The sequence below is a fragment of the Oryx dammah genome, unplaced genomic scaffold (assembly GCF_014754425.2).
Source record: "Oryx dammah isolate SB20612 unplaced genomic scaffold, SCBI_Odam_1.1 HiC_scaffold_2, whole genome shotgun sequence".
Lineage (NCBI taxonomy): Eukaryota > Metazoa > Chordata > Mammalia > Artiodactyla > Bovidae > Oryx > Oryx dammah.
In genome coordinates this window covers 77,296,394-77,307,881 of record NW_024070186.1, presented here as the reverse complement: position 1 = coordinate 77,307,881, position 11,488 = coordinate 77,296,394, and the positions used below count along the sequence as shown (strand labels likewise).

The 11,488-nt window shown below is 42.8% G+C and overlaps 1 long non-coding RNA gene across 1 annotated transcript; it reads right to left on the bottom strand.

Annotated features, from left to right (window-relative positions):
• Nucleotides 1-5,807, bottom strand: LOC120872576. Its single transcript, XR_005723276.1, has 3 exons — nt 5,692-5,807; nt 4,088-4,192; nt 1-630 (listed from the first exon to the last, which is right to left on the bottom strand). It is a non-coding gene; the product is annotated as an uncharacterized LOC120872576 (long non-coding RNA).
• Between the last annotated feature and the right edge of the window lie 5,681 nt (nt 5,808-11,488).

Here is an 11,488-nt window from a genome sequence, read left to right as displayed (position 1 = left end):
TAAGTGCTCAAAACATTCATCATGATTTTTATTCTTAGCATCAGAGTAAAATTACCCCAAAGTTTCTTGCAGTCTCAAAAGAGAGATCCTTGGAGGGAAGACTCATGCTCATAGACTTCTCTGTGTGTTACAGTGAAACCTACTCAGATCTTCACAGGTGTCCAGGCTGTGTAGCTCAGAAGGGTGCCATCACTTTCTCCCTTTCCCCTAAACTCATCCTTCTGTCTCTCAAACATGTCACACATTTGCACACACACACACACACACACACAAATGTACAACTGTTTCTGTCTGTAGAAGTTGGACTGTTTATCAAAAGCCCCAGATGTAGGAGTGTTTCAAATAATTTTTGGAAACTGAAATGATTTCAGAGATAATAAGCATCAAGACTGTGGGTGTAAAATAAAAACAATAGGTGAGTTTATAGTGAAATCTTTACATTGAGGAGAGATGGGTTTTCCTTTTTGCTGTCTTTTTTTCCCAAAAGCATCATCATTTATGTGGTTTGAAAGTGATCTTTCCTCTGGAAATTAGACATCGTGATACACAACACAAAGATGTAGCTGATTAATTGTATGAACATCTCAATCTCTTTTGAGCGCAGCTTCGTCCTCCTTCAGGCATGGCAGCCTACAAGAATGAATTTGCTTTGAGTCATATATTTTACATAAACCAAAGAGGTTACCCCTAAGATGAACTGTCTGGCTTACTCTTGCCTACCCCCACCGCGTCCCACACACCATCGCAGGAAGGTATTAGCAGTTTCAAAACTTGAACTTTCTCTCAAGCATTTCTTTACTTGAACCAATCAGGATTTCTACATTTAAAAAATTATTCTCACAGTGCTCTGTGTAATGAATGACTATGGGCATGTTGTTCTTTTAGATGTAAAGCTAATGAGAAAATATTTCTCATTTACCATCAGTGTGGCAAATACTGGGGAGAGGTACTGCTGTCCTGGATGTTCAGCGGTGTTTTTTGTCTCTCTGGTCACACTGTGAACAGAGACAAGCAGTTGCAAGAGGCTGACCAGGACGGGGGGTTTGAAGTTCGTCTAGTTTACCCCGCATCTCTTCTATTTTACAGATGGAGAGATCGAGGGCCAAAAAGAGAAAGCGACTTGCAGAAGGTCGCAGAGGGGTTAGAACCCAGAACTTTTGAATCGCAGTCCAGGATTCTAACAATAGAACAAAAGATTAACACTAGCCCACAACCACAGTGCTCTCATAAAGTGTAATGACATGATACAATAATATCTGACTTGAATGGTTGTTATGGGGGTAAATGAGATAACAAATGTGAAATATTCATGTAAAATCTTAGAGTGCTACCTAGGTGGTTGATAAAGAGTGCAGAACATCTATACAAGTCAAGGGAGAAATGAGGATTATTTTCTTCCTGCAAATAAAACAGAAGTAGTCCCAAGGTCATTTTAAATGTGTTTGCCTGATGCCTTCTTTTAGCCTGAAGTTTCCTTCGCATAGTTCAGCATGAGGGAGTTTCATGTCATTCTAGACGAAAGATAATTTGTCTGTCTCTCATATAACTAGCAATCTCTAACCAAACACAAATGTGGCTGAGGTCAAAAGCAGAAACACTACCCTAAACTTGAAAATGGCATTTGCAGACTTAAGCCCAGAGCAGGAATTCTTCACTCAAAGTGGAGGCTCCTCAGTCAAACAAGTAAATAGTACCTTTGGCATCACAAAGACTTCCTCTAGAGCGAGGAAGATGGGAAGAGACGGCAGAAGGTTACTTCACAAGAAGTTGGGCTCGAGAATAGAAGTACATGCTGTTCATGGGACTTTTCTAATAGGGATTTAAAACAAGTTGAGTCACCTGTGAGACTGGCACATTGGATGCTTGCGGAAGCACGATCGGAATTGTTTGGCGCCAGCCACAAGAGGAAGTTCCCATGAGACAGAGTGTGGTTTAGAACTTTCGGACAATCTAAAAACTGTTAACATAAAGCCAGATTGCCTCTGAGAAGAGAGCACATGATCCTAGAAGCCATTCTAAGGGGGCTGTGGAAGGGATGCTGAAAAGAGGCTGTAGACCAGACAAAGCCCCCTGTACTATGCCACCCTCTAAGAGTCTCTTTGAAAGTCTAGAATTCCTTTTTTTCCATAGAGGGGGGATGCTGAAAGATCCACGGGAGTTAGAATGGCAATCGACAGGATGGAAAATCTTTAAGCGGCCTCACCTTTCTTCTCCCATAGAAAGCGAGTGATGAGATCCTGCTCTCAGGGAAATGAAAGGGCAGTAACTTTCCAAAGCAATCAAAGATGCTGCCTCTAGTCCTATATTCAGGCCACATGTGGAAGTGCTTGCTTTCAGATGGATTGTGGGTTGTTGTTTTTTTTCCCAGCTCAAAGTTTTCTGTGGCTGAAATGATATGATCCAGATTGTAAAGTGGAGTTGTTCTATGCTAGGTGGTACCTGGCTTGGAGGGTCGCCTTCCATTGCCTAGCAAATACAGTACTGAGGTTGGGTACAGCAGGAGGTGGTAGTGGTACTGGGTTGTTGTAAGATTTTTCTTGGAATCTGTGATGCTGCTTTAAAAGACCAATGGGATCTTCAGAGACTGTCCTGCTGTTTATCACAATGGGATCCACAGCACACTGATTCTATGAGTTTTAGGGCCAACTTAGAGGAATGTTGCACATTCCATAGCCCCCCTCCCCATGTAGATTTGCATGTAAAGGCTCTGAGAAGGGCCAGAGCAAAGCAACCTGTTTCATTTTGAATAATCCTTCTTTTTTTTTTTTTTTTCTAACTTATTTGACCATGGTAACCATTTTTACTTAACACCACAGTCATCCTGGGTGCTTATGCTCCATAGAAAATCCTTTGGGTAACATTTTTGGTTAATTCCATGGATTCAGTAGTCACTGACACAAGGACCCACAGAATGTTAGCATTGAAAGCAACACAGGATTCAATGCCTTCTTCTACTTTTTAAATAAAGAAAGCAGAGACTTAGAAGTTTGTATCAAAGTAATGAACAGCAGCCATTAATCCTGACCTATAAGAACCTAAAATTCTAAAATGTCAACAAATGACTGTGTAACATTAGGTCATGGATTGTGATGTAATATTATATTATATAAAAGGCTAAATGGGAGTTCCAAGAATACAGGAGTTGGAGTGAATAGAACTGGTTTCTAATCTGAGGTATCTGCTTTCTTCACTCTTGTGGCATGGGCCCATCACTTTTATTAGCACTGGGTACTCTCTCCTGTCTAAATTGGGGAAGATAAAGCTTGTCTGGCTAATTTCACAAGTTCTGGTGAGAATGAAGATAGAAAAAGGATGTGAAAGTGATTTATAAATTGAAAGGTACTGTGTAAATGGTAGAGATCCTTTTTCCCCGCTAACAGGTTGATGTATCAGTTGACATTGGGAGGCATTGCCATTGTGTACATTTTCCATCGATTTCCTGTTTCTTGAAGTTTGCTTATATCTCTCCATACACTCCATCTTTTAACTGCTTTCTCAGGTTAGTGAGATGACCTGTGTGGAAGCTCTCAGCAAAGTCACAAAGCCAGTTGCCCCCCTGGAATGAGACATGGAACCTAGGACCTTAACTCACTCCCAGTCAAGCTGACTTGCAAGGGAAAGCAGAAAGCTATGGGCAGGGAAAAATCCTCATAAACACCTGTGAAGGACACAAAGGCCTCTAAATTCTGTGTTGTCAGAACTGAACAAAAGAAGGAAGAGACCAACAACATTAGTACCAAGAGAAAAGAGAGTGACAGAGACAGAAAGACTCGGTTCATGAAGCCTGGGTATCTTATCTCTGGAATGTTATTGATAATCTGAGTATAGTGTGAGATCTTAAGTGAAATGAATTGGTGGTTTCAGTTCCGGATATAGTATGCAAAGAAAAAAAAATTGCTCTTTGAAATTCAGAGCTTCCTCGTCTGGGCTTCAGGAAGCCACACGCCTGAAGCTGAGTGTGGAAACTGACTCATTTCTAACCCTTTGAGATTAGCCTTTCCAGCCCCCAGACTGTGGGCAGGATCTGAGGCCTATTGGGTCCAGCCAAGCCTGGAGAAGATCAGAAAGAAAAGTGTTGGATACACACCTCTTTTTGGGTGCTCGGCCCCCCAGAAGATTCTAGGTGCAGTGGCCCTTCTGGACAAACCACTCCCAAAGCTGTTCAACTTGCAGTTGGTAGTGGGTGGGTGGCCTGAAGTGGGAGGAAACAAAAATTCAAAAGCAGTAACTACCTAATTTTTAAGGAGACATTAAAGCAGGTTGTCTGGCTGACCCACTTGGACCAACTTGACCGTGAGGTTATGAGTGTAAAGGATATCGTATGTTTCCATACCAACCAACCCTCGGAAGCAATGAGTCATTCTCCATGACTGCCCCAACCGTCTGTGGATCTGGTATTCTATGGGCCACTCAGGGACAGGAGAGCCCCAGAGGTATTTAAAATAACTTCTAGGAAGAGAAAAGCACGTTAAAAATCACATTTTCCCATTTTTTCTTTACACCTCAAACATGATTGCACATGATGCGTCAGTTAAACTGAAGCATGGAACCCCAGGCATGACAGGAGGGAATTCAAATTTTCTAGAAGGGTCATTCCAAGCTTGACCCTTTAGACCTTAAATCAGCGGTTTCCAGACTGCCTGCAGACCATCTCAGTGAGAGAAATAGCCACTAAGAGGACCTTTTATTTCAATCTGATCGACGCATTAAAAACACCTGAACGATGTGTCTGACGATAATGTGAAGAATGCTGGTTTAAATGAGAGGCTAGTGAGACACAAGAGGATATTGGGGAACAGGGACCAACAAAAGACCTGACTGAGGGTTGGAAGATCAGAGTTTACTAACTCCATGACTTCTGGCAATCCACTTAATCTCTCTAAACCTCACTTTTTCATCTATAAAGGGAGAACACTAATTTAAAAAGACAGCACACGTGTGAAGCATTTGCCTTGTAAATGGTAAACACTGTGCAAAGGTTCATAGTTATTACTACATATAAGCTTTTAAACATTAATGATGAATCTGTGTTAGAAGTGAAAATTTTAGACTTCATCATAGAACAAGCATTCATCTTCTCAATTCTTCATCTGGAAAGCACTCATGAGACACATTAACTCACATTATTGATTTATTTGCATGGTACTTCCAAAAAAATATCCGAAATAGCTCACATGATATAGAGGTAACAACCTCATTAGAAGACAGATAAAAGATTAAGACCTGGCCAGGAAAGAAGAGGACAGTGAGGAGGAAAAGAACTCAGAATTACTGTAACTTTACTGAAGCATAGAGTGTGATTTTTGAGCCTTCCAGCAGCTTAGACAAAGAGGGAACTTTGCAGTATTATACAGTACTTTTCATACAGTAAAGGAAGAACAGTTATGTATGGATTGGGAAGGGGGACCAAACCCTTCTTGGCCCTAAATTCCAAGCGAAATGTATCATTTACATCTTTATTTAAGCGATTTGAAAAATAAAACGAGCAGGATCTTCAAAAGCACACGGCAAAGATACCGTTCCAGTCTAACCACTAAGAGATATTTCCCTTTGTGAATCAGTGCTTGCCTTCCCAGAACAAACAAACAGCAAGATGATTAATAGAAGAAGCAGGCTGCCTTTAAAAAATAGGGCAGTGAAAATCAGAATGTTTGCCCCTGGCAGGGGCTTGCCACTAACCCAGGTACTCACAGAGGCATCACCATTCATTAGGGGCGTCCAGTCAGCGAGGCAATCTACAAGGTGCCTTGCACAAGGTCACCTGGTGTCTCTGAAACTGACTCTGCATTCTGAGTTCCTTAATATGACTTTTTAGGTCACAGTGTTCTAGGCAAAGCTCCCTATTGATGTACATCTCTCATGCAAGATTTAGATCACCTCTTTTCGGGCAGAGCTCCATGGAAACACCGCCCATGATTTCTGAAGTGGAGACTGATTGAATCCCAGTAATGCCCAGCTGGAGTGGACAGTGAGTCTGCAGCTGACCCATTGCTGGACAGTTGGCAAGCCTGAGACTCCCAGAATATAGTCCTTAGAGGCCACCATTGTTTTGATGCCACAGTAAATTCCTGTTTACCTAAGGTGGCTAGGCAATGGAAAATTCTGGTTCATGTTGTTGCCATCTATATAATTTACTGATACTTGGTCTCCAAACAGTAAATTGCAACACACTTTGCTAAACACTAAAATCATACACTGGTATGATTTAAGCTTTCTTTGATAATTCATAAGATAGTTTAAGATCTATTAGCATTCAATATTATCATTCATTATTACCATTAAGATCATAACCTGATTTTCTGAGATTCTGGGTGCAAATGCAGAAGGTGTGAGAATCTGGGCTGCTTCTGTCCTAATTCCCCACCAGGCCATCGGAATTGCTGCTGTGGTTTAGTTGAGTCATTTCATCCTGAATATCAGTTTGTTGGTCGGTGAAATGATAAGCGTATCAGCACAGTATCTGGTATAAGTTATTGTTTTACCAATTCTTTTTTCCTCGTGAACATCAGGATAAAAGAGAATCTGATTCATTGAACTGGCCAGTTTAGCATCTGAAAACATTCAATTCATAGTTCATTAGTTCTGGCAGGGACCACAAATATAACATTCTTAATTCCCTGGATTCTCATAAAAGAAAACTGAGGACCCAAGAGGGAGCATGACTCTGCCATAGTCTTTTGGCTGTTAAGGGTTAGACTTGACGTAGAACCTGCGCATTCTGGGGCTAAAGCTGGGGCTCTTCCTATCAGCCTGACTCCTATAATACGCAGAGTTTCTGCACAGCAGGAAATTGAGATGGAGGAGAAATGCCCTCTTTCTGAAGGGTGTCTGGGCACCCACCATTATCAACAGGCTTTGAAGGTCCTCAATGTCCTCTCTGTATAAAAGCCTGGCCGTGGCTCTCTGACAGTTCGCAGGGCAAAGGACCAATGAAGTCCCCAGCATCCAGTCAAAATGAAAACTTTTCAAAAATAGCCAAAACCATACAAGCCCCCATATCAGCAAGAGTGACCTTATTTAAAAGCCACCCGACGAGCTTAAATTCCTAGCATCTTTCTTTGCCTTGCCTCTTTTACAGCTTGATTCATCCCTATTTCTGCCTCTTGGGTGCTTTCAAAAGTAAGTTTGCACTCACTTAACTTCCAAATTAACTTATGGTAAAGTCCCTCCCTGTATAGGAAGAGGGAAGAAGGAAATGAGTGATTTTAATGTTGATTGCATTTTTGAAAGGTAGGACTCAATTCCTTTAAACTTAGCTGCTCTTTGGGTTTAGAAGTGTTTTTTCCACCGTTTCAAATACTGGCTTGTCTCTTTTCCTCTTAGCAGTCTCTGTGTGCTCTCTCCTGCCTTTGATCCTGGGCCTGGAAATCGGCTGTTTGCACATGAGCGACCAGAGGGCTGAGATCTCTGTTGCCATCCAGAGTGAAGGAGGAAATGTCACAGGAGACCAGTCCTAGGATCTGAGAGCCCCAGTTCATGCTGTTACAGTGGTCAGGAAAGTACTTTTGACATCTGGCCTTCTATATCCCATCTTTTAAGCTCCAGGAGACTTATTCCCAGAGCTGTGTGTGCGTGTACATCCTGATATTCCCTGTAAAAGTATTGTGTTGATGATAAATAGTAATTGATTACATAATCTCCCAGGAATGGATTACAGAGGTTGTGTGGGGAAGAGCAAGGCTCTCCATATTGTCCCACTCAGGATCCTCTCTTGTCCGTGCTGCCTCCAGGATGCTTTCTAAACCTTGGGAACTGACACTCAAAGGTAGGAACAGGACCTGGCAAAAACTGGCACTGGGTAAATATTGTTTATGCTTGTGGCTAAGACATGGCTGGCTCCTCTGCCCCACCTCTTGCAGTGTAGTGAAGCCCCCTCTTCCTTCTCTTGGACACCTCTGCTGGAGCCAAGCACACTGCCCACCTTCCTCCACTGCCCTGACTCCGACCCCTCCATGCCTTGTTTGAGCACCCTTCCTGACGGACATGGTTGACTGATGCCCTTTCTGTCTGTTACTTACATCTCCTCCTTTGAAGTATTCCTTCCTTCCTTTTCTAACCTTCATCCATACGAACTTCCTTTTCTCTCTGCTTCCCAAAGAACTTACCTCTCTCATCTTAAGTACACTACTGGTCTCCCTCACTCAAGTATAAACTTCTTGAAGGCAGGACCCATTTCATCCCTCCCTGCCTTCTCCAGTGATCCTGGCCAAAGCCTAAGCATGTGGCTGCTACCCAAACAGGCTCTCTGGCTTGAACTGAATATCTGGTCACCTTCTCTTCTAGCCTGACAGGGAGGGAATATGTGTCCTCACTCTTTTCTCCTGCAGAAGCTGAGTTAGGAATTATTTCTATCCTCATCTCTGACCTAAATCTACTCAAGTCTGCCCTGACAATGGCACCCACAGATGATGGGGTAAGCAAAAATAGCCCCCAGATCTGAGTAACATAGCGGCCTGTGCTCACTTCTCCAGGCCTTTGCTCAGCCCTGGAAATTTACAGGCATGTTTAGCTGTGCTATTGCTGAGCCAGCTCGAAACCTGTTCTGCTTGAGGCTTCTTCGCCTCAGCAGGTATGTCAAGGTGTGATGAGTATTGCCAACTGGGACAGGAGGGCACCCAGCTCATGCCCAGGCTTTATTTGTCCCAGTGCAGCAGGGCTCCATGGGCTTTATGATCCTTAATCATGAACCTGGGAGCCCTTTGTGTTCTCTCAAGCAGTCAAGCCAAGAAGGCTTTCTGATTTCATTGACAATAACCAGGCGTGATTTATGAACTCTCAGAACCTGGAACATTAGAGGTGGATGTAACCTTTAGAATCACCCAGTCTGATTCTTCATTTCACAGATGATAAACCAGATCAGAATTGTCTTGCTTTTAAAATGAGTTGGGGGGGGGGTAGCTTGTATTTATCCATTTAGTAATCCTTTCATCCACCTACCCTCCCTTCCATCCAATAATCTATCTACAAACCCATTTGCTAAGTAGCCACTAGTACTAGGTACCCAGCCCTACTAGGTTCTGGATAGAAAAGTATAACTAACACATGGCCCCTGCTTGCCATACACACACACACAAATAATTACAAACCTATTTGATATGTTATAATACAACCGTGAACAAAATGTGTTATGAGCACGTGGAAGGCAGTGACTAACTGGCTCTGCATGGAAGAATGAGAGAAGGCTTTTGAGAAGAGACATTCAAACAAAACCTTAAAGGAGGGGAAAAGAGTTCCATAAAGCAGGAGGGAGGGTGGAGATCGCCGAGTGAGAGAAGTCTGTGCCAGTGCTCACCTCAAAGGAGTGGGCAGTGTGCCAGGAGGACAGTGAGCATCTCGGGGCTCCGGAAGAGCTGTGTGGGGGGTGGGGGGTGGGATGGGCTTGGCCTGTGGAGAAACTGATGCGGGACCTCGGGTGGAGATCTCAGTAGCTGTGCCTACCACTGGAGCTTGATTTTAGACATTTTATTAAGACTTCTTTGGCCACAGTAAAAAGAGACAGAGACTTCTGCTGTGGGAACAATTGTAATGGCCCTAGAACAATGAAGGCCGATGGTGAGACTTCCAACATATACATTAGATCACGTCGCCTCCTTTACAGTCCTCTATGCTCCATTGCAGCTGTTAGTCTCAGTCACATGCAACTCTTTTGCAACCCCATGGACTGGAGCCCGCCGGGCTCCTCTGTCCGTGGTATAGTATTTCCCAGGCAAGGATGCTGGAGTGGGTTGAAATTTCCTTCTCCAGAGGATCTTCCCAACCCAGGGACCAAACCCACATCTCTTGTGTCTCCTACATTGACAGGCAGATTCTTTATCACTGAGCCACCAGGGAAGCACTCTATACTCCGTGTGCTGTGTGCTGTGCTGAGTCGCTCAGTTGTGTCTGACTCTTTGCGACCCCTGGGGACTGTAGCCTGCTAGGCTCCTCTTTCCTTTGGGATTCTCCAGGTAAGAATATTGGAATGTGTTGCCATGTCCTCCTCCTGAGGATCTTCCCAACCCAGGGATCGAACGCAGGTGTCCCACATTGCAGGTACGTTCTTTACCTTCTGAACCACCAGCGAAGCCCAAGACTACTGGAGAGGATCTTCCTGACCCAGGAATTGACCTGAGGTCTCCTGCATTGCAGGTGGATTCTTTACCAGCTGAGCTACCCTGGAAGCCCCTTCTAAACTCCATACCTGTCTACTAACCTGTCTTCATCACAAATTCTTGTGGGTTTTTTTTTTATAATACTTACTACTGTATTAAATCATCTTATTTAATTGTTTGCATGTGAATTGTCTGTCTCCAATCCTAAAATAAGAGCACCACCAGATCCAGAGCTATGTGTGTCTTACCACTATGTCTCCAGGCTTAGCACAGCACCTGGGACATAACAGGTGCCCACAAAGTGTTTACAGAGTGATTAATGAGACCTTGACCTCAGGAAATGGTAATGAGGACAGAGAGGAGATGGCCTTTAAAGACAGGAAAACAGATCTCCCGCAGCAGATTCATTATGTACTTACTGAGTGAATGCTAGGTGATATTCACCAGATAGAGGATGAAGTTATGCACTTACCTGACTGATGTTACTGCCCACATCTGATAAGTTTTATGACAGGCAGCCCTACCTTTCCTCTTGCCCTCTTCGCTCCGGGTTTCCGGGACTTACCAGTCTCTGGAATGTAACCATCTAGGGATCCTCTCCTCGGGCTTCGGGTTTAGACCAGGCTCAGCCACTAAACTTGTGGGACAGACTAGCTACTTTTTCAACATTTCAGTTTTTTTTAACTATAAAACAAGAGTGCTAGACGAGCAACTGTAATGCTTTTTAACTTTTATGCGATTATTCTCTAGATTCCTTAGCTTGGGCAAGAGTTCCTCTCTGTATTCTTTTTTTTTTTTTGAATATATGAACAATGATGATATACAAAATCTCATAAAACAAAATACCTCTTTTATATTCCTCTGTTGTTCCTTTCCATTTCTAGCCATAAGTATTTTTACAGTCATAATCAGAGCACATGTACAATTTTGCGTTCCACTCTTATCCTTGAACGTTATTTGTTATATGCCTTTCATGTTGTCACAAAGCCCTCCCATTTATCATTTTAATGGCTACATAATTTTCCACGGAGTTAATATATCATAAATTATTTAAGCATTCCCAAACTGTGGAGAATTTGGGTTCTTTCCAGGTTTTGATATTATAAAGGACTTTGAACATACAGTTTTTCTTTTCTTTTTGGGAGTTATTTTCCTTAGGATAAATCCCTCAGAGTGGGATTATTAGATGAGTTTTATGGCTCTTGAAAAGTATTGCCAAATGGCTCTCCAAAAGGATTGTTTCAATTTGTAGTCAATTTGTGTTCCATGCACGAGTGTGCCAGTTTCACAGAAACCTTGCCAGCATGTTTTTAAAAATCAATTTCCTTTATTTTTTTTCAAGTTGAACTTGTATGAAATGGGGCTTCCAATACAGCTTGATTGTTGCTGTATTGGAA